The 24,317-nt window shown below is 36.2% G+C and overlaps 1 protein-coding gene across 1 annotated transcript in view; it reads right to left on the bottom strand.

The window, feature by feature from the left end:
- Positions 1-7,829, bottom strand: part of LOC140450208 (choline transporter-like protein 1) — a 258,955-nt gene extending 251,126 nt beyond the window's left edge. Inside the window, exon 1 of the mRNA XM_072543690.1 lies at positions 7,545-7,829. The gene's annotated coding sequence lies outside the window, so the exon portion shown is untranslated. The remainder of the gene's footprint in view (positions 1-7,544) is intronic.
- Between the last annotated feature and the right edge of the window lie 16,488 nt (positions 7,830-24,317).

The raw sequence follows: 24,317 nt of genomic DNA, 5'->3' as shown, positions 1-24,317 counted from the left end.
ATTTAACCATCCTACATACTTCATCATCATCATTGGTGCTACAGCCCTATAAAAGAGCCTCGACCTTCCCAAGTCTATTACGCCAGTCAGTTCTATCCATTGCCAACTGTTGCCAGTTTGCTGCGCCTATTTGTCTACCATCCTCATCTACATCATCCCTCCATCTGAGTTTTGGTCTACCCCTTTTTCTACTTCCCACAGGTTGTGACATAAGGATTCTTCTAGGAGGGTTGTTCTGCTGTGATCTTGCCAGATGTCCTGCCCATCTTAGTCTTCCTATTTTTATAAAGGATACTACGTCTTTACCACCAAATATATGTTTATATCTGTGATATATCTCGTAGTTGTACCTCCTTCTCCAAACACCATTTTCACAGATGCCACCAAATATTCTTCTCAGGATCCTTCGTTCAAATACTTACATTGTTCAAAATACACGATTTTGGAAATATTTCAGTAATGAATCCAATCATCGCAATATGTATAAAATGGAATTAATTTTTATGATTATTAATTGAAAAGACATTATTATACTCCTACATTAATATGAATATACACACTTTATGTAGCGAAACGTCGACAAAAGTTTTTTTATTTTTCAATAATCAGAAAACCTATACATAAGAAAAAATAAAAACATTGTAAACTACATATCTTATACATAACATACAGTGCCAAATATTCATGCTTATATTATATATTTGATTGCCTCTACATTTGATATTAACCGACTAACAGGGCAAGCGTTAGTGTTCTAATAGAAACTTTGCTTCGCACGTGACGTCACACAGTGAGAGATAAGCTTTGTTTATGAAAAAAGAGGAAAGAAATCAGTAATGATGGAGCGTCCTAACATAATAAATTAAAGGCATAATTTTCTCGATAAAAATATCGATACCTTTTTGTATCAATTTCTTATAATATGAAACATATGAATATAATATAGAATAGAAAATATAAATGGGCTGTCTCATAAAAACTATGCCAATAAACTGTTAATAACACTGCACTATAACTTACTATACTATTTTAATTTCTACGGAATTTACTTTCAAAATAAACATTTAATTATGCAATTTTCGGTATCTACTAATAAATGTTTATTATTCTCTGAAAGTTTGAAGAATATAATTCGAATTACGTAATATCCCATTTGTCTTATGTTTATGTAAATTTAGAAATTTACATTTCATTATAATTCAAGGTTTTTATACTATTTTTATTTGCATCGTTACTCGATTCTCTAAATTTAGTCTTTTAATGTAGTAGGTTACTTCATATTTGCAGATCGAAGTTTATTGAATTCAGAATGCTTACCATATGTTACTTCTATCCCTTATAATTTATTACTATCAGGAGTTATAAAAATCGTAGAAAAAAAAAATGATAGTACACGAACAAAACACAGCATCCAATTGATTATAATAGTATAGTGGATATTGAGGTCTTTAACACACGCGCGATTTTTCGAGCACGACAACGCAGCCGGAGTGCTCGAAATAGAGCAAGTGTTTTAAAGACCAGTTATCCACGAATACTTTACGCTATTTTTTTTTATTGGTACACTTTGAAATCATGTATTATTACTACAAAAAAATTGAAATAAGAGCTAAAATGTAAAATGGTTGAATTTGTGATGTACATCAGTATACCTTTCGTTATTATCTGTCTGTCACATCAGATTAATTTTTATTACTGGGTGTATATTGATTAAAAGAAGAATGAGAAGAATGTTTCAATTGTATTGGGAGTGCCATTAATGGAAGTACAACCCCATTGGCTTCCGAGAATGTCGGTAGTATTAATTTGAACAGCATTTCCTCTGATTTAAAAAACGGAAGTATAAATATTTCAAACAATACCAACTGTACTTTTCACATGTATTTAAAAGATTAAGATTTCCAAATATTGGCATAAAGCTTTTGAAATATTTGTTAGTAATATTTTATTCATATTTTATTTATTTGACGTTACAAGTTATGTACTCCTGTCAGCTCAGATAAATATTTAAAACTGTTGGTTGCCATGGTAACTTATGCGCGTTTTTGAAAGTTGAATTTAAACACGCTACGTCGTACTTTAAATAAGCAAAAGGAGGTAGCATTAAAATATTTCATACAAATAATTCCATTGCTGCACGCATCGAAATTTTAGCAGATCTATAGAACGCGAAAGATTGCCTCGCAAAGATATTTTTCGCAAAATAATCAATTTACAAAACCCAGAGCTTCCAAAATAGGGCATTCATAATTATTTTTATATTCCAAATAATAGATCCATATTGTTCTGAAGCTGTTTTCTTGTGACATTTTAAAGTAATTACTACTAAAATTCGTGCTTTTATTGGTTTACTCTATTTGGCAGGTGTTTTGAAAAATGGCAGGTTAATCACAGACGAACTTTGGAATAAAGACGGTACAGGAATTGAGATATTTCGACTAACAATGTCCAGGTACCGATTTAAATTTTTACTACAACACCTAAGGTTTGATGAATCACGTCAGGAAAGAAAACTATTAGATAAATTTTGTCCCATACGAGAGATTTTTGAAATGTGTAACTTTTAATTGCAAAAACGGTTATACGCCGTTAAAATACGTCACAATAGATGAAAAATTGGAGGCATTTAGACGTCGATGCAGTTTTAAACAGTATATACCTAATAAACTAAATAAATATGGATTCAAAATTTTTGCGCCAGCAGATTCCAAGACGTTTTATACCTGCAATTTGAAGCCATATTTGGGGCAACAACCACCAGGTCCTTTTGATGTAAGTAATTCTCCATCGGAAGTGGTAAAGAGATTATGTGAGCCTCTAAGAGGAACAAAACGGAACCCATAAATTTTCTCCATGAATTTTCTAAATCCATAAGCAGACCTATTCGATCCAGCATGTTTGCTTTTTATTATGATCTTACTATGGTGTCCTATATATCAATAAGAAATAAAAACGTACTCCTCCTGTCTAGTTTACATCATGACGATGCAATTGATGAGGATTCCATGAATCCCGAAATGATTCTACAAAGGGAGGGGTTGATACAGTAGACAAGTTATATGTGCTGCCTATGACTGCCCTAGGAATAGTCGACGATTGCCAATGACAATTTTTTATTCCATGCTAAATGTAGCTGGTATAAACTCCATGGTACTTTTCTATTGTAATAATAACGAGATTTGTTTACCACGAAGACAGTTTTTGCACAATTTAGCATTCGTTCTGATTCAACCGCAGCTTAACGTTCGTGCTTGTCAAGCCAATATACCACGTATCATGTCAGAGACAATAAAAGAAATCACTAAGGTAGATCCTGTAAATCACCCTCGACATATTCCAGATGTATTTTATATTCTAATCAGTTGTTTTGATTTTTAATTTTTTTTTTTTTTCAGAATGTATTCCCGATATTACATATTTTGAAATTTTATAACAATTTACTCAGAATAAACGATCCAGCTGTATTTTATCATTTTCAAATACATAGTTGATTAACATCTACTTAAATCATTTCCGAAGAGAGTAGAATAAAGCCAAAAGGTTTGACAAAAATACATGCGGACAAATACTCCGCACGCCAGCCACAATGTCCAGATTATAAGCGCCAGCCTTTGAAGGTTAAGAATAATAAGCTTATAAGTCATATAAAAACCTTCAAAATAGCGACTTTTTAGAACATATTATAGTGGCGGCAACCAATATGTACGCTGAAAATTTGTTTTTGAGCGAAAAAACAAAAGAGCACTCCAGAGTAACTACCTGGAAACCGTTAACCGTTTCATCACTAAAAGTATTTTTGGGTTTATCGTTGCACATGGGCAATATTCAATTGAATCGTATTCAAGATTATTGGAAAACAGATAACTTATACAACCTTTTTTTTTGTTTGTTTTGTTGTATTTTTGTTTTGCTTGTTATAAAATTAATTAATTTTATTCTTTTTCATTTTTAGGTATTTCAAAGGACTCTATTAATAATACTCGTACTAGTGAAATAGATTTACTGAGACTTTCTGATGATAGTGACCTTAATAAGGATTATGTTGCAGAATCAAGTGATGAAAGTGAAGATAACCCAGACGTATTTGAAGTATGTACAAATCCAAAGAAAGAGAGAAGGCGGAAACATAAATTGTATGATGCAGCTAAAGCAACAATAGAATATGATATTCAGAAGACTAAAACTAATGACTGTAGGATGAAATATAAAGATAAGCTATAAATAAGACTTGATAATGAACTAGGAAGTTCAGTAAGGGAACGAAAGTAATAATGTATTTAATGGATACTGGTCTCTTGCGGATAGAAATAAAAGAGTAAGATTTATTGCTGGATTAGCAGACACTACTGAACCTGTGTCATCTAGAAAAAGAACCACAGACCCAGAAAAAGAAAAGTTTCGTTTAAAAACTCATCGTTTTCATTTTGTTGTAAACAATGAACGAATCTGTGTATGCAGAGGTTGTTTCACGAAAACTCTAGGTGAGACTCAAATGTTTGTTACTTCAGCACTGGGCAATAAATGTTCAACCCTATCTGGGATAACATATGAGGATAAAAGAGGTCGTTAGGCTTCTGTTATCAAACATAGTACAGACAAAATAGAAAAAGTTAAAAGTCATAATATATTTTGTTCTTTCCGCTTTACAAATCCCACTATACACGAGGAGAAAGTACCAGGCGATATCTTCCACCTCACCTAAATCTACGAATTATGTACGAACTTTATTGTGAACAAAATAAATCGGAAGAGAAACCAGTGACAAGGCAGATTTACGAACGTGAATTTCAGAAAATGAATCTAAGTTTTAAAGATCCTAAGGCCGATACTTGTCACAAATGTGATTTGTTAGATATGAAATTAAAGATTTCTACACCGAAAGAAAAAACAATATAGAACGTGAATTAGCTGACCACCACCAGCTTGCTGACAATGCTTACCTTGAAAAAAGAAACAACAAAAATATGGCGAAAGACGATGAAACAATGCGATGCTATACATTTGATTTACAACAATGTCTCCCTACACCAATGCTCAATACATCTGTTGCATTTTACAAACGGCAGCTATTGACCTACAATTTAACCATGCGTGAAACCAGTACAGGTAACGTCACATGTTACATGTGGCATGAAGCTGAAGGTGGTAGGGGAGGAAATTAAATAGCAACAAGCATTTACAAAGAATTGATTTCTCTTCCTCCACAAGTAAGCAAGGTAATATTATATTCTGACACTTGTGGAGGACAAAATAAAAATTCTCATGTTGTTTCTGGTTGCTATGCAAACTAATCAGCATCTAACTTATATAGATCATAAGTTCCTCATTAGTGGACACACTCACATGGAATGTGATGTCGATCACGGGCTCATTGAGAAGCAAAAAAAGAAATTGCAAATTCCTATTTCTCATCAATATGATTGGTACCAACTTGTTCGTTGTGTGGGAAACAAGAAAAAATTTAGCGTGGTAGAATTGACCCATTCAGATTTCTTAAATTTTGCCGATATTAAATCGGACCTCCAACTTAGGAAAAAAGACAACGAAGGCAATGTATTTAATTGGCACTTAGTCAGGTGGTTTCGATATACTCGCGAATTTGAAAATGTTTATTTTAAACAGAGTTTTAGACACGATTTTCCTTTCAAGTGTTTTTAAGTCTTATCCAAATACTCAGCTAAATCCAACCAAATGTTATACCTCTACTTTACCCATTTCAAAAGAAAAGAAAAAAGATATATTGAATCTCTTACCACTAATATCTCCTACATTTCATGATTTTTATAGAAATCCCAAGACAAATGACATGCCTGATACTTTTCCTGATGGAGATGATTCGGAAAATTGTGACGAAAATACTTAATATGTGTTTTTTATTTAAGTTTTTAAATTACTTTAATGTTTTTCTATTTACCTGATATAGGTCCAAATAATATAATGTTAATTTAGTTTAGTGGTCAATATAATATAAGTCGTTAATTTTTTCTAAAGTAGCTTAGATATTAATTTGCTTCAAACTTACATTTACTTAATATGCTATAAGTTTTTTTTAGAAGATATTTGGTTTAAAACTTTTTTAGATACAAATTATAAAATGCTATTTCTCTAAGATTAAGATTTTTGGCTTGTACTCTTTTTCCCTGGCAGCCTAGAAATTATCCTACGGGTTTTCAGCCTGGTAACCTCGAAAAATCGAATCTATCCACCAGAAAATATAAAAAAAACATCAAGGTACCGAAGAGATTTAAAAGTGTATGCTCAACCACACAGTCGCTACTAAACAATATTACCACACTTTTTTACATAATAAGTAGTAAAGATGATGGTAAAGATGTAGACTACTCCTGTTCGCTAAATAACTCGGGAAGTACGAGTTTAAAAACAAAAATAGTTAATACAAAAACGTGCTGTGTAATTTTTTTAACTATTATTTATTTTACTTTGCTACTTTGGCCTTAATCGGTGGAATTTAATTATGTCCCTTTGCACAAATCTAATAAAAATACCTTTTAGAAATGCATATATTTTTTTAAACTGTGTAAAAAATACAATTCGGAATGAGAGGCATGAACATAAGTATAAAAATCTACACGCTTAACAAAAGAAGAAGGTTATTTATTATTTTTACTGGGAATGAAAACATGAGGAAAGAATCATGGTAATTTAAAGTTCGAACAATGGGCCGTGGTTTAATATTTACGGCAACCACATTAGATGTAAATACGGAAATACAATAAATAAAGAAACTATTATAAGAAGATAAATCTATTAATAAAAATTAATCGATATTTTACTACCATATTGCATCTATTTTTGCGTAGGTCTTTACCTACATACAAAACGGAAAACTAAAATTCTGTTAGAGCACGATTTCGGTAAGTAATTCTGACAAACCCGAATAAAACAAAAATAAAAAATAAAGTAATAATTAAATCTATATTTGATTTACAAAAACCAGGCCATACCAAAGATCATTAGCGAGTTTTTCTTGAATGGCCTAGTTTGTAAAAGGCAATAACGTGCTAGGCGTTATATGAACGTGTTAAGCTGTTTTGATAAATCTATAAATAAAAATTAATCGATATTTTACTACCATATTGCATCTATTTTTGCGTAGGTCTTTACCCACATACAAAACGAAAAACTACAACAATTCTGTTTCTAGCACGATTTCTATAATATTCGGCAGTTTTCAATCATTCATGATTTCTGATGTTACCAAATGGCGTATCGTAGAATACCAAGCATCTTGATGTGTAATGTAATACAATTATAAATCAATGTATTAATTTCCCACGGAATAAAAATATACTGTAAGAATTGATTGTGAAAACAACCTTACAAAATAGGTCTATTAGGTCATACTATACCTACATAAATACATACACAAAACCGGCACCAACAAGTAGCCAATAGGTGTATTGTTATTGTTTATGTTTTGATTCAACAGGCTTTCAAATCTCGTTTTTACAAAATATAATCAAAGGCGTTGTGGCTAATTATATTAAAATAAACATTTCCCTCATAACAATAGGTGCACTTACCGGTGTTGATCAATAAATGTATTTAAACCAATTCAGACACAAAAACCACAAATTTGTTTTTACAAACACACGTAACGCCGACTACTAACGCTACAAAACTGTTCGTTTTCGTTATGTTATTATCCCGTACTTCGGAAACGGAACTGTACGAAGATACGAAGAAGGAAAGTCCAATGCTCTATTTGATTGGTAGAACCTGTCCACTATAACTTACTATAATAGCTCTTTTGACTAAAGCCACGCACGTAACTGAGCTGAGGGACCGGACCGACCGAACACCGAACTATTGGAAATTGGAAGTGGAATAGATGCCGGAACGAATATTCGAATGTTGTCAGATCTATTTTAACTCTACTAATATTGTGATCCAGAAAATAAACACTGAATTATTTTGCAATTTACATTGATTTCGTTTCTAATTAACGGTTTTATTTTATAAATATTTATGATAAAATATACGTAGCCGATTAATTAGCACGTACCTACTTAACTAATAAAATTAAATTTTGTTTCATATGAACATAAATAATGTACCTATCTATCAAAGTAGAAAATTATTAGATTGCTCGGTTTTTGTCTCAAATCCCCAATTCAATGTACCTAGTTATAGTCTCTTCAGATATAGATAAGATTTTTCTAAGCCTATTTGTCTCTGATGTCTTCAGTTTCTTCTAAGCCCTCATTTCCGTGTTTTTTTTTGTAATTTTCTCATAATAACAGTACATATAGTAAATAAATTAGTGTATTCATCTTCTTTTCCAGTAACCAGTCACTTATTATATTACTACTATTATTCTATAATAGTATTTTGTCTTGTTTCAACCTCTTAGCAGATTTTGCTGTTATTTTGCACAGTATAAATTCTCATTTTCTTTAGCTTTATAAAATTATGAAAAACTTCAGTGTTCAAGAAGAGTATTTTGGTCAAATTTTGTTGATATTTAGATAGCAGTAAAGATAGGTTGTAAAATACAAAGTTTCGAAACAAAATGTGTCCAACTGTAGGTTCCTAAAACTAACAGCAGAAATTTGATATTACTTGAGACAGACGGCAACACTGCTTGGATTAAAAGCATGTTTTGATTTCAGATTTTTATATTCAAAATGGAAGGCTATTTATTTTACTGTTTATCAGTAATGTCATGGTTAAAGAAATGTGAAATTGTAGTGAATAGTTATTTAGTAAGACTTAACATAAAGCCGGAGTAGAATATTTAATGTATTGATTCGAAGATTTTGCAATTGCGGTATTTCTGATTTGAAGATTTTATTTTATTTTTATGTGATAGAATGCCATGTTTTACCTAACTGTTTGATTAAATAATAATCTGTATTGACAAGAACGAATTTTTTAATTTTAATTTAATTTAATTTTTTTTTTGTTTTTGACATTTTGAAGGATAGTGTCAAAACCACCTGAAATTATATCCTTTGTAATATTCCCACAGTTCCCACACCATAATTTCTTCCTTGGTACTGAAATATAGGGGCAATAAACTCGTGCCTCACTTATTACGACACAATTTTATTATACTTAGAGGAAATGTGCCATATATGGAATACCGTTTTGTATTTAGTTTATACTTTTTTTTCTTAAAACAATGTGTGATTCTTTGTTTAAAAATTCATGTTCATGTTATATGAATCGGATTAGAATATTAAAAATAAGAGAGTTTGCATACCGGGATAGTCAAAACGTAATATATGAAAAAGGGTTTTTGTGTAGGGGAAAGGGGGGTGTACGTTGGCGAACTTACCGCTAATTTCAAAATTTCGCTTCTTTTTCCAAATTAAAAATATTTATTTATTGATTTTTGAACTCTACTTGTCACAGTAATCAACCTACAAAATAACATAGCTATAGCTAAACACATTTGTCGTCATATAATTAAAAAAGAAGATGCAATCATGGCAATCATCGTTATCTTACCCACAAGCGTTGATAAGTTGACGAATTTTATCGGATAAGTTGGCGAAGAAAAAATAACTAATCGAAACATAAATTTAAATCAAAAAACAAATTCTAATTTAAAAAATACAAATGAGATAAATGAAAAAGTCCTTTAATTAAGTAGGTACTAAACAGTTATACGTTAGCAAAATCATTTTTTTTTCTTAATTCTAATTGTAACAAAAGTCGCGACCCCATACTCTGGGTGCATTCAAAATGAGCCCATTTAGAGCAAGTGTCACATCGAAACCATAACTCATTGTTTTTGAGTTCTTCATTGCAAATCAAACACACTTTGTCGTCTTTTTCATTCTCTGGATCTATATCGTTATCACTGTCATGATAAGGTTTTTCTATTGAACTCTCTGAAGAAGAATTTGTACATTTTAGTTTCTGTGGCTTTTTAACTGACTTTATTTGTTTTTTTTTTCGTTCTTTGTCTTGTTTTTCTTCCAAAGCATCTTTCACTGGTGGGCTGGAAAGGATCAGCAAAGGTAGTTTTTTTTCTACAGCGTCTATTTTTTATGATTACTTGAGGTAGAGGAGGTAATACAATTGTCGTTTGAATTTTCTTGGTTAAGGTTCGTGGTGGCTTCATTAAATTACAAGTTGAAAGCATGGAATGACTGTCTACTAGTGGTGACGGCTTAGCGATGTCTCCTCAAGAAGTTGAAGGCACTGATTCTGGTAAGATATTAGCTTTCACAATTTGATGTAAGTTGAGTTCTGGTTGGCGAGATTCTCCTATTGGCATTTTTGATGATTCAAAATTAAGTTTGGTGAATATGTTTGAGTCAAATGGTTCTATACTAGTGGCAGGGGCTCTAAAGCCACTTTTTCATTTTAATCAGTTGCTATCAATAAGTCCTCTCAGGCACTTCGTATAAGGACTAGCAAACCCAGTGGAGTCTTACCACGTGACCACGTGACCAATTTCATTTATAACTTAAACATCATAGTTTTTTAATATCAAAGATGTAATCCACAGTTAATCAAACTACGTTTAAATTGATTTTACCCACATTTTTAGTGGCTTCAATGTAAATCTAGTAAGTGCTAAACCACATTTTTGTTATAACCTTAGTCAGAATTTTAACTTTCACGTTTGCTTTAATTAAAGTGGTAATACTTATTTAAGGATCACTGATGATGGAATAGTTATTCCGAAAACGTTCTCTAATGTAGCTCAATATTGTTTTGATATTAACCCAAGAACCACAAGGTGAAATTGGTGGTACGATTTTCACAAGGTGGGGTCACCGGCGACCCGAAAATATTTTTCAAAAGGAAAGACTTTTTAATGTTTTTTAATGTTTTAAAGTTATTTGTCAAAAAATTTTCTAAATGATTTAGTTTCTAATCAGAAAATGTATTGTTATATAACAATAAGCAAAACTAATATACAGAGTGAGTCAAAATATAAAAGCACTTATATTTGACAAATTCTTTTTAATATGTCAAAAGTAAATTAAAAAACAAGTTAGAAATTGAATAGTTTGTTCTTATATTTACAATTTCCACAAATACTAAGATGGTGTTCTGCACACATATTTTTTTCACAATAAACACAAATATGGCGGCCTTTTATATCGTTATTTCTTGGACAATAATAACATCGACGATTTCGTTTCTGAGGATATACAGTGGGTATTTTTTCGGGATATCCCAAAATCACAAATAGATTCCCTTAACTTTTTCGAAAGCCGGAATTTTTTCCTGACCTTAGTGCAGGATTCGTTCTTCGTACTCCCGGCGATAGTTCCCGAGGTACTTTAAAATGCCTCTCGTCACCGAGTCTACACCGAACGCCTACCTGCTAAACCAGTTCCTCCTCTGTCATCCAGCGATTCGGAAGCGGAATGGCTGCTGTAAGACCGGCATCACTTCCGAAGCACTACCTTTATTCATTCATTTTCCATTTATACACAGCCACACTCCATTCATCAGCAAGGAGGCTCCCTGTCTCGTTCCAGGTAGCGCGTAGAAGACTCTTATCGCTCCTAGTACGGCATCATTCCCAGACGGGCATTTCCTCCTTCCCCACAGTCTGACTTACGCCTATCTAACTCATACAGTGTGACCCACTTCTCTAGCTTCAACTTCCAGCTTATTTCACTCTTACCCTTGCCGTTGGTCCAGCTGTCTTTCTTCCTCTTTCTTTTTCTTGATCACTGCACGGATATAGCTGTGTATCTTAGTCCAACCTGATTTATTTTTAATCATTATCTCAATCATTTCTCTCCCTGTAACAAAATTCACACCTGCCTCTCTCTCCATTCTGTTCCTTTCCACTATCCATCTCCTGCAATCTAACATCGTATGTGTTACAGTGTTCGAGTATTCACAGTATCGGCATTCATCTGTGTCAGCCTTTCCGAACCTAGTCTTTCTAGCCTTTCCTGTCTTCTCTCGGCCACAGTAAGATTTGGGCCTCTTCTCTTATAGAGCTCTTTTCTTTCCACCACCAAAACATGCAACGGAACACATCCAGTGATGGTCCACAAGGCTGCCGCAGACACAGTGCTGTAGGCGCATGCCACTTGCAACAGACTTGTTCTGTCCACTTGTGTCATGAGCCTCCTATAGGCCGTTATCTCTAACGCCGCGCTCCAGACTGGTGCCGCGTAGAGGACGATCGATTGTACAACACCGTGTAAGACCCTCCTCCTTTCGGATTTGGGTTCTTCAATGTTGGGCATCACCCTCCCCAACGCAGCCGCACTATTCGCAGCCTTCCGGACCACCACCCGCACGTGCTCCCCCCATTTTTCATTCTGATGCAATGTCACTCCTAGGTATTTTACTTGTTTCTTGGGTGTTAGACATGCTCCCGCACATTGCAATTCAACACTTTGCCTGTTCCTTGTCCCCTTCAGAATGATGGCTTCGGTTTTCTCTGCCGCAAGTTTCAGTCCGTGCTGCGTCATCCATTTCTTTACGATGCGGCCTGCGTGCCGAACACGGTATTTGAGATCTGGCTCCTCCCGGGCCACTACCAGTACAGCCAATGCGAAGGGGGTTGTACCCTCTCCGTATTCACAGTGCCTAACCCCGTCATATGCCAGTTTCGGACCCAAGACAGATACCTGGGGTACCCCGGCCGTCACGTCCACGATCGTGCCCTTTTTCACCATAATCCTTCTCTCGGACAGATACTCCGCCACCACATTCATCAGGTAACCAGAACATTATCTCTCCTCCATTGCCTTCATTACCTCATTCCACTGCAGCGTATTGAATGCATTCTTAACATCAAACAACGGCAGGGCCGCCCAGCGATGTTCATCCCTCTGTTGCGCAATTCTTCGAGTATTGCATCAATCGTGCTTTTTCCTTTCATACAGCTTACTGATGCATGGAAGAAGACAGATGGGGCGATACTTTTCCCTAGCCTTGGGGAGCAGTATTAACCTCGATGTCCTCCAAGGCTCAGGAAAGGTTTGTGCTTCCAGCAGTGCATTCATGTATTCCAGAAGCCATGCAGGCTCCGCCCGTTCCTAGACCCTTCACCGACTCAGGTGGTTTCTGATCTAGTCCGGGGGACCTACGCGTCTTAAGTGAACCCAATGCCTCGACAAGTTCATCCATGGTAAAGGGTACAGCTCGCCCAGTTCCTTAATCCCTCCATACACCATGCCATCTGCCGTCCGGAAAGAGCTCTCGTGTTAGCTCAAGCTTCTTGTCCATAGGCATTTCGTAAGGAGGATACGCATGGAACTTCTTCATGACGATCTTGTATCCCTGATCCCAGATGTCCTCATCCAGCTTTTCACACAGCTCTTTCCATTGCCTTCTTTTTTCTGTACGGATTTTCCAGTACAGTCCCCTCTTCCTTGCGCGGTACTCCCCTTCGATGACCTCAGGGCTGATTGCTGCTCTGCCTCAGCTTGCTCTTGTTAACTTTCTTCTCATTGCTATACATTCATTTCTTAGTGCCTCAATGTCCGCATTCCACCAGTATGGCATCCTGTTGACATCTTGGCGAGCAATTTTGCTTCTTTCCATCGCTTCTTTAATGACTCTCTCCAGGCTTTCCACCGTCGGTGATAGACCCTGCATTATGCTCACTCTCCATTTAATCAGCTCCTCGTATACTTTCCAGTCATTCCCGTCGCCGCGTCTGCCCCCCGACATCCCGGACATACGGACGGTGTTAGTGGTCCCCGTTCCGGTTATGATGAACTCGATGTAGTGATGTTCAGTTCTGGCGTAGTCTGGCAACTTCCAGCCTTCCAGCCTCTTGCTTTCGCCGCTATTCCTTGTGTCGCCATGGGCACGTCGATGTACTTACCTGTACCTCTTCTAACAAACGTAGGTTCCAGACCTGTGTTCACAACCACTAGGTCTAGAGTACCCACCCAGTCAGTTAGTATCCTGCCGCGAGTATCGGTAATGGGAGATCCCCACTCCGCCGCTTTTGCGTTAAAATCTCCCAGCACTACGTATTCTCCTCCTGCGTTTCCCACTTCCTGCATGATCTCGTCTACCTTCATCTCGTACTCGCCCACCGTCATGTTTGGAGAAGTATAACAGCAAACCAGTCGCACCCCCTCCATCCGAACAATCACATATCCTTCTTTCGGCTTAATTTCATACACTCGCAGCTTCCTATTGTAGATTCGTACAGCAGCCCTCCCAGCCCTCACCAGCACATCGATGTTCTTTTCTACTGCGGCAGCTTCGGTAAGATCATGTGCTAATCTTTCTGTTCCTACGTTAGTTTGGAGCACTCTCAGCTCTCGAGTCCTGTTTCCGTTGTTTGCCATTTCTAAACCTTGGACTTCTTTCGCGCTATCTTTTACACTCTCGTACTCTTCTTGTGACTAGACCTCAGTGATTCCTATTTTTAACCAGTCGGTTGAACTTTGGGCATATTCTTGAATTCGCCACATGCCCAGTCACGTCGCAGTTGAAGCATTTGGTTGTTTCTTCCTTGCATTCCAGCGCTATATGATCCTCTTTGCCACATCGGAAGCAACACCCTCTTCTGTTCTGCCCCTTACAGTGCCATTGTTTGTGTCCAAAGGCAAGACATCTTAAGCATCTCGGTATTTCTACCCTTGATTCTATTACTCGCCAGGACTTTTATTCTTTTCATTTTCAAGATCTTTTCGGCAGCGTCTTCATCCACATCGATCACGGCACTCATCATCCCTCTTACTGCGCCTCGTGTCTCGGTCCAAATTTTTATGATGTCACAGGCCCGCTCTTTGCCAGCTGCTTCCTCTGTGTCCTTTTGGATCTCTTCCTTCGTTGTATTGGGCGGGATTTCCTGTACCAAGATTCTTCTCTTCACGATGCCTCCTTTTTTCACTGCTCTCGACACGCATTTATTATCAGAGAGGAGTTTCTCCACTTCCTCCGCCATTTCTCGTCCTCCGCCCAACTTCAGTGATATTTCTTAGTCTCTAGTCAGTCTGTTCCTTTTTATGGCAATGTCCTTTCTTCCTGTCAGTTTGTTTTTTACTTCTGTCATTAGATCCACAAAGGTTTTTTCTTTGGTTTTGCTGATGATTACGACTCCATTTTGTTCTTTTTGCTTGGTGGTGATATTGGCCCACCTTCTTGTTGTTTTTTTACCTAGGAGGGTGATCGTTACATCTCTTCCTCTTGCAGCCCACTCCATAATTCTTCTCGATATCTCAACTTCCAGTGCTGCCGGTGTGTGTATTCCCACGTTTTCTCTTCCCAGCTCCTCCATCTTCTGTACCAGTTTCCTGCACGTTTTCAGCAACTTCACCGCCATAGGTTTTTTCTTTTTGTTTGGGAGAAGTTTGAATCCATACTTCTCCTTGTGGATCCATGTTCCATCTTTATGAGCAGACATTGTGACTCTCATAGTTCCCAAGCCGCCCGCCTCGTCCACCTCCGCTGGAGCACCTGGTAGCTGCGGAAACATAGCTTTGGCCTTTTCCATGGCTTTGTTGTCGTCGTCGTTTTTGGTGACAAAGACTGCTACATCTCCTGTTATTTCTGAGATGTCTCCTTCTTTCACTATGGTCCTAGTGAAGAGCTCCTCTGGCCAGTCTTCATTTAGAAACTCTATTGTTTCCTTCTCTTCCTTGCATGTTGTCATCTTGTTCGCGATAGCGTCTACCCTTCGTTTAATGGCTTCTGGTTTCTCTAGGTCCATTTGAACCCTCATTGTCGCCAACTTCTTAACTTTCAAGGGTTCCATGTTGATCTGCACGCCTCTGGATGTCATGCACACACACTTCCTTGGTGCCTCTTCTTTCGTATTTTCCTCTACTTGCACGATATAATCGAGCATCTGATTTCTCAGGATGTCGACCTCCCTTTTTATGGATAGCCTTGTATTTGGCACCTTCCTCATGAGTTTCCCGAGTTCCGCTACGCTGTCTTGGAGACGCTCCAACTTTGATCTAGCTTTGTAGTTCAGTGGCTGTCCCTCTTTCTCCGAACTGGTCGTTTCTGTCCTGTTGCTTGATTTTCTTTTTCTTGACCTCTGTTTTTTTCATTCATCATCAAAGCTGCTTCCGCTGTTCGAGCTGCTTGCTTCTTTGTCTTTCTTTCTTTCGTTTTCTTTCCTTAGAATCTCCTCCCTCATTTTATTTTTTCCGTCCTTCTGCCTGTTTTCTTCTTCTTCTTTCTCTTTTTCTCCTCCCTTTATTTCTTCCTCTCTCTTGGTTTTCTGTTTCTCTTTTTCTTCCCTATCCTTCCCGCTACTTCTGTTTGCTTTTTTCTATCTCCAATTTCTTCCACTTTTTTTCTCTAGCTTTTCTTTCCTTGAGTTTCATCCCTTTTTTCACTTCTCCTCTTCTACTTTCTCCTGCTCCCTCTTCCGTCTTTTTTATTTTTCTTTTTCCTTCTCATCTTTCTTCCCACGAGTTGGGTCGTGCTGATCGGTCTAGTGGGGCAGTGCGCCACCTCCCTTGGGCATCGCTTGTAGCCCACTATGTTACCCCTGGGCCATGCACCCCTTTGGCATGATGGTGTTACACCTTGAGGTTGGTGTACACGGTATATTAGGATTATGCATAGCCGCCTGCCCTATGCATATCCGTTTGTATGTATCCAGATGTTAAGAATCTAAATCATCAAAAGTGTTAGTAACTGGAAATTTGGTGGATGGCTGGAGATGAGCCTGGGTGACCAGTCCAGGCTCATCTACGTTCATCCTTCTGTAGGATGGGTCTGATTATATGGAAAGAGGTGAAGATTTTTATTAAAGATATGTGTTTGGATTATTTGGAAAAAGACGCAGCACTTGTGACTGGTTGCTGCGCCTTGTAGTGTCCAGCGGCGGTGTCCAGCGCTCACCCGGTGCACAGCTGCGGACGTTAGTTGGATTGTACTTAGCTTCATCGGTTGTGCTCCCCGGGATATATCCCACAATAGAGGGACCAAGACTGATTACTAGCCTCTTCCACCACGGCGAGGTCGTCTCACAGCCCAAGAAAGTCATCTCATTTTGATCTAATTTGCTCGATGCCATTGCTTCTTGGATTTCAACACTTCAAAGTTCTATTTGGAAGTCCTCGTTTTATTTTTCTATCTGTCAATCCCTGGAGATGTCGATACCGCCACATAAGCTTCACAATGTTGCAAATAGACTCTTCAGGACCATCTACTTTGAGTAGTTTTACTTTAGCATACGGACTAGGGAAATACTTATAACAAGGCTGGTTTGATTCTGGACTTCTTTCAGTATCTTGGTGTGGTACCTAATAGTTTGTTTGCAAAGAATCCATATAAGCCTGCAAATAAGCATATCGGTTTGCGTTGGTATATCTGTAGGATATCCAGGCAAATCACTAAATTTAGTAAATCCTTTACCATGTACTGTTTTTTATGGTGAATTTGGTTTATTATTGCATTCTTTATACTGAGCACCACGTTTTCTGATAAAACTTCAAAATATGTAGGTACACATTTTTACACCTAGACTGTAATTTATTCCCTGAATATTCATGAAAGAAGTGGATTATATGCAATGAAGCCACTTTGATGTCATATGGAAAAGCGCCTGGATATGGAGGCATCATTTATCTATCTTGGTATGTAGGACCTGGACAATCGCCTTGTTGTTATATGAATCGTAGCTTAACTGGACAGGAGTCTGTATGTACATTGATCTGTTTTTGAAAACAACTCATCGTCTTTAGGTTATGAGTTTTCAGCCATCGTAGGTTTGTAGACGATCGTAGGGATCGTCTTTACATTTCTTCAAACTACTCTTCTTCTTATCATTTTTATGGGATTTTGGTGTATATTTGCTAATTTTTAAACCTTTACAAGCTTTCTTATATCTGTACAAAGATTTTTTTCTTTATCCTTAAATAATAGACTTATCGTTTAAATTCATTTGGAATTGCGTCACTATAAGCTTGCCAAAACAGGACATCCAGATGTAGATATTTATTTGGAGATGTTATATAAATTTACCTTTTAAGAATTTTGCCGTGTGAAAAAAAATGTGAAATTTATTCAAAGCTTCTTCAGCTTACTCAGGATACAGATAAAACAGGCAAGACTTTCCATTTTTTATAATGGCAAATTTTGGGCAATTAGGTTTATAATTTTGTCATGAATTAAAATTAATTTCATATACATAGAGGAGAGTATTACCCAAAAACTGGAATGTTACACAACTTTCAAAATTTTTAATTTATTATCCAATAAGATTGGAATGTTACACATTTTTCGAAATTTTCATAAATTTTGGGCAATTAGATTTATAGTTTCGTCGTTGGTTAAAATCAGTTTGATGGACATCGAGGGGAGCATTATCTAAAAAATTTAATGTTACACATTTTTCATCAGAATTATCATCATTGTTGTCGTAGTTTGGATCCAATTGCACCATTGGGTAATAAACTGTAAAAGCCAGTATTCTCAAAAAATCAATGTCTGGTGTGGTTGTGGACTGAACGAGCGAGTTATTGGTCCTTTCTTTTTTGAAGAAAACTTGAACTCACAGAACTTTTTAGAATTTTTAAACACCGACTTGTGGGATGCTATTCATGAGCTCCCAATTAATGAACGGTTAAATTTGTATATCCAGTTAGATGGGTGTTCTGTTCATTACGCCAGAACCGTGAAGCAATGGCTAAATGAAAATTTTCCGAACCGTTGGATAGGCCGGGGTAGTCCGTTGATAGATTGGCCACCCAGATCTCCAGATCTTACAATTTTAGACTTCCTTCTCTGGGGAGTTATCAAACAAAAAGTTTACCAAACCCCTGCAAGAGACGTAAACGAACTTCGTGCAACAATTCGACAAACATGTGCAGAAATTACTCCCCAACAACTAAGAAATTTAATTAGAAATATTCATAAACGCTACGACAAATGTGTCCAATTAGATGGTGGATTGGTAGAGGCAACTAGGATTTAAACTAAAATTATGTTTCCATGTTTCTGTTAATACAGAGTGTTTTTTTAACGTTAATACAGAGTGTTTTTTTCTTAGTGAGTTTTAAAATTTTAAGTTGTCATAAGTTTGTTATTAATAAATATATCTTAATAAAATTTTTGTCATAGCTATTTGAAGCCACCCTAAATCCAGTGTCGTAGAAAGTTTTTTAATAAAAAAATCGCTAATACAAATTCTACATTTTTGACGAAGAAAAAGTATCGTAGAATGCCCTGAAAATTTAACTAAACATTTCATATTTTGTACCGCAATAGACCTTTTATTACATGACATTTGACATGAAATTTGGTTAAAATCGGTTAACAACTTCAAATTTTATAGAGGTGTTTCCAATCTAAATGTGTCACACTGTATGATCTTAACGGAAATTTTCATATATTGTCATTTGGGGCACCGTAGACAAACCCACAAACTTGCACATATTCAAAACGTGATTGAAATGTTTATAAGTAATTGTCAAAAATACCATAATCCCGGTTATTATCTACCTTTCTAAAGCTCTGGAGAGATTAGGAAATGCTGAAAGGTCTTAATCTCGATGAAGGAACAATCAGAATCTGCACCTCCACGTGCTAGAAGGTGGGCAACATCAATGTTGATGGCTAACGCAGATAGGGACCGAGTGATTGCCGGTATAAGCAATCCCCTGCTTCGGGTGGATGAGTCGGTAGGTAGTAGGACACTCTTTTGTCCTGGAGCTGAGAAATCGACTCCAAAGGCGAAAGAACCAATTAATTGGTCAACGGCAGAAGAATGCAGAAGGCAACGGGAAACCACTGCATTAAAGGTTCAACAGAATATCCCTAGTCATTCATCATGGCAAATACGCAAACAAATCAAACCGTTACTGATCATGGAGTCCGGAAACCAAGATCCGGCAGGGAAGGAAAAGATCATGTAAAAGACGAGGCCTTCCAGGCCGATAGCAAGCAAAATCCTCGTTTAGATAATAAAATTCCACGTCTAAGAATACACAAATGTAGACCAATAAAACTTGCAACATGGAATGTAAGAAGCTTGTACCAGCCAGGAAAATTAGATAATTTAATACAAGAAATGACCAGAATGGAAATAAATATATTGGGCATAAGTGACGTACAATGGCCAGACACCAGCAAACTTATAACCAAAAACGGCATGATGTATAATGCTGGAAACAACGATCCGGCTCATCGCTATGGAGTCGCAATCTTGTTAGACACGGAAACTAATAAATCAGTTATAAGCTTCACTGCTTACTCAGGGAGAGTGATAATGGTTCAGCTGAAGACAAACATATAAGAAGTTAACTTAATTCAAGTATACGCACCAACAGCGGATAAAGATGAAGAGGAGATAGAACATTTTTATATGGAGTTAGCCACAATTTTAAGATCTATTAAAAAAGAAGACATTACAATAGTAATGGGGACTTTATTGCTAAAGTCGGGAGAGGAAAAGTTGGCGAATATGTTGGGGAATTTGGACTAGGTGACAGAAACGAAAGAGGGGATAGACTTCTAGATTTTTGTCAAAATGAATATTTTGCAATTATGAACACAATGTTCCAACTACCCGACAGAAGATTCTACACTTGGAGATCTCCTGCAGACAACAAAGACCGCATAGTCAGAAATCAAATAGACTATATATTAGTCAAAAATAGATACAAAACTTAATTAAAGCAGTAAAAACACACCCTGGAGCAGATGTCAACTCTGACCATAACCCGCTGATAGCTAGAATCCACGTGAAACTCAAAAAGATGGTAATACCTAAAAATAAACCAACGTTTGATTACACAAAATTAAGAAAAAGAAAAATACATCAAAAAGTGATCCAAGTCAATTCAAATCTAACAGAAGTGGGAGAAGAAATCTTAACATCAGAAGATGTCAATGAAAAGTGGAGCAATATTTAGAAGGCATTACTAAAGGCTGCTGAAGAAAATTTAAAGCCTGAAAAGACAAACAAAAAACAGAAGTGGTTGACTTCAGAAACTCTAGTATTAATGGAAGAGGAGAAAAGAAAAAGAGAGAAATGAGCAAAAATATTAAGAACTACAAAATAGAATTAAAATAGAGATAAAACAGGCCAAGGAAAAATGGTTAACAGATCAATGCATAGAAATAGAAGTGTATGACAGAAAATACGACAGCTTTAATATGCATAAAAAAATAAAAGAACTAACAAATACTAAAAAGCGAGCACACTATGGGATACTCAAAGATGATAATGGTAAACTCATTGCAGACATCAAAGATAAACTAAGATTTTGGCAAGAATACATAAGTAATACATAAATAAGAAACTATTCGACGATGATAGAATGATACAAGAAGAACCACAGGAACAAACAGGACCGAAAATAATAATGTGCAAAGACCGCAAAATCAGTAGGCCCAGATCAGATACCCACTGAGCTAATTAAATGCATTGACGAAGAAACACTGCATATACTTTTAGATCTGTTCAACAAAGTATATACAACAGGAGTAATACCCCAAGATTGGTTGCTGTCCACGTTTGTAACACTACCAAAGTCAGTATATGCGACAGAATGCTCCCAGTACAGAACAATTTCCTTAATAAGCCACAAGATATTTCTCAAAATAATACATGGAAGACTATACAAAAAAATAGAAGAAGATATAGATGACACTCAGTTTGGATTCAGAGGGGGACTAGGAACAAGAGAGGCTCTGTTCGCTTTTTACGTTCTCGCGCAAAGACGATTAGATATGAACCAGGATCTCTATGTCTGCTTTATAGATTATCAAAAGGCTTTTGATAGAGTACGACATCAGAAACTCGTAAAACTGTTAAAAGAACAGAATGTGGATAGTCGAGATATACGGATTATTGTCAATCTGTACTGGAATCAAAAAGCAAAGGTTAGAATCGAAAATGTCGAAACAGAAACAATAGAAATCAAAAAAGGTGTTAGACAGGGTTGCGTGCTGTCCCCATTGTTATTCAATCTGTACAGCGAAGCTATTTTTAAGGAAGCAATATCAGAGGAACAACAGGGTATATCAATAAACGGAAAAATCTTAAACAACAAGATTCGCAGACGACACCGCTGTTTTCCCAGACAGTCTAGAAGCATTGCAACGCTTAGTAAATAGATTACATCAAGTCAGCATCAAATATGGACTACAAATGAACGTTAAGAAAACCAAGTTCATGATTATTTCTAAGCAACATACAGTAGGAAGGCTAGATATCGAGGAAAAACAAGTAGAAAGAGTGAATAATTACAAATATCTGGGAACCTGGGTAAATGAAAACAATGACCAAGGTAGAGAAATAAGGATACGCTTTGAAATTGTAAGACAAGCATTTATAAAAATGAAAACAATGTTTGTCAATCGAGACCTTCCTCTGGATCTGAGGATAAAAGCCTTAATATGCTACGTGTTCTCGACTTTGTTGTATGGAATGGAAAGCTGGACACTAAAAGTGGATAATATAAAGAAGTTGGAATCATTTGAGATGTGGTGCTATAGAAGGATTTTGAAAATACCATGGACCCAACGAGTTACAAATGCAGAAGTGTTAAGAAGGCTACAAAAGGATTGCGAGGTCATAAAGCACATTAAAACAAGAAAGCTGGAATATTTAGGCCACATTACCAGAGGTGCGAAATATGAGATATTAAGGCTCATAATGCAAGGTAAAATCAAGGGTAAAAGATCCATAGGAAGACGAAGGATTTCCTGGCTGAGAAACCTAAGAGAGTGGTATAGTTGCAGCTCAGTAGATCAGTTAGAGCAGCGCCAATAAGGTACGGATAGCTGTAATGATAGCCAACCTCCGATAGGAGAAGAAACTACAAGAAGAAGAAGGTTATTATCTTACCATTGATAATTAGTTAGTGTCATGCTTTCAACGTGTCATTGCGTGATGTGCTTTCGACGTGGGAATAATTTCCTCTTCACTTAAATCAGTTATACTGGAAATAAATTATTTAAACATATTGCGACATAGTTTGTTGCACTGCCAATTTCTATATCTGACTGCATCCAATGATCTAGTAACATCTTTTTGTAAGTCTTTATAAAAATATCCAATTTATTCAGAGTTTCTTCAGCTTGCTATTATTCATGATCTATTAAACAATGAAAAGTCACTTTGTGTTGCTATTTTGTTGATGTTTAGCTTAAAATTTGGATATTTATGAGATCTTAACGGAAAATTTTGATATACAAACTAAACGTCATAATGACATACCTACTATAGGAACATAACCTGGTACGGTAAATTATATGTTGGCCCCATCGGACCAATGTGGCCTACTGAGGCAGCATCATTATGGGTCCTATGGAACCAACGTGGCAGTGAATATGCTTATCTGTAGGTATACTGGTAAGGCAACTAGATATAAAACAAATATTATATGTCTCCGAGAGGTTGAAGGAATAAAGGGACCTGAAAATCCCGTCGGTACCAAGTAGCACTAAAAACCTAATAATTAATATTTATTGTGTACATTTATAAAAGCACATATTAACTATAAATACATTGTTTTTTTTTCAGCTTAAACAAATAAAAAAAGATATTAATGAACCTTACGCAATGTTTGCATTATGTATGCAAATCCCTAAACTGTTGATACGGGTGACTCAATGAAAAATAGATATTTGTCAACAAGTTTACAGAAGTATATAGGAAAACAATTTTAAATTGAGTATGACCACCAGGTATAAAGGTTGAAGCAGAATAGAATACAATAGTTTTGAGGGTTACTAATCCCTAAATAAAGTTGCCAGTGTCGGAGTGATGGAGATTAACAGGTACTAATGAATTTGCAAGAAATATAAGATGTTTATTTTATTGGTTATATATAAAATAATTTGTGGCCGTAAAAGGGGCCGATTTGTAAAAAATGAATATTATTTTAATCAAATTCCATTTCAGATTCACTGCTTTCTTCAGAATCTAAGGAATCTTCAACTCCAATGTTAATTATTACCGGTTCCAGCATTGCATCAGTCATATTATCCAAATTCCACATTTTATTTTTACTAACTAACAGCATTTTTCCAATTTTCTGGAGTTACTTTTGATAAGGAATGTTCTAATAATTGTTGTAAGTCTTCTAATTTAAAAGTTTTGTTGTTGCGTCCATCTTCACCCTTTACTTGAGACCATATATTTTCTATCGGATTCAGATCACAGTGGTATGGGGGTAAAAGTAAAATAATTACATCACGGTTTAATGCCTGTTCATCAATTATATATTTTTTATAAGCTGCTTTATGTTGCCTTACAATAGGTAATTATTCCTTTTTTGTCGAATTCTCCTTGTACTCAATTGCGTGTTTTATCCAACCATTCGATTATCTCTCCTTTTTTCCATGCCGTTGTTGGCAATTTTTCTGCTAGTCTTGAATGGTAACTAGCATTATCCATGACCATGACAGAATTTTTTGGAATTAAATCC

The sequence above is a fragment of the Diabrotica undecimpunctata genome, chromosome 9 (genome assembly GCF_040954645.1).
Source record: "Diabrotica undecimpunctata isolate CICGRU chromosome 9, icDiaUnde3, whole genome shotgun sequence".
Taxonomy (NCBI): domain Eukaryota; kingdom Metazoa; phylum Arthropoda; class Insecta; order Coleoptera; family Chrysomelidae; genus Diabrotica; species Diabrotica undecimpunctata.
This window is presented reverse-complemented; position numbering and strand designations above follow the sequence as displayed.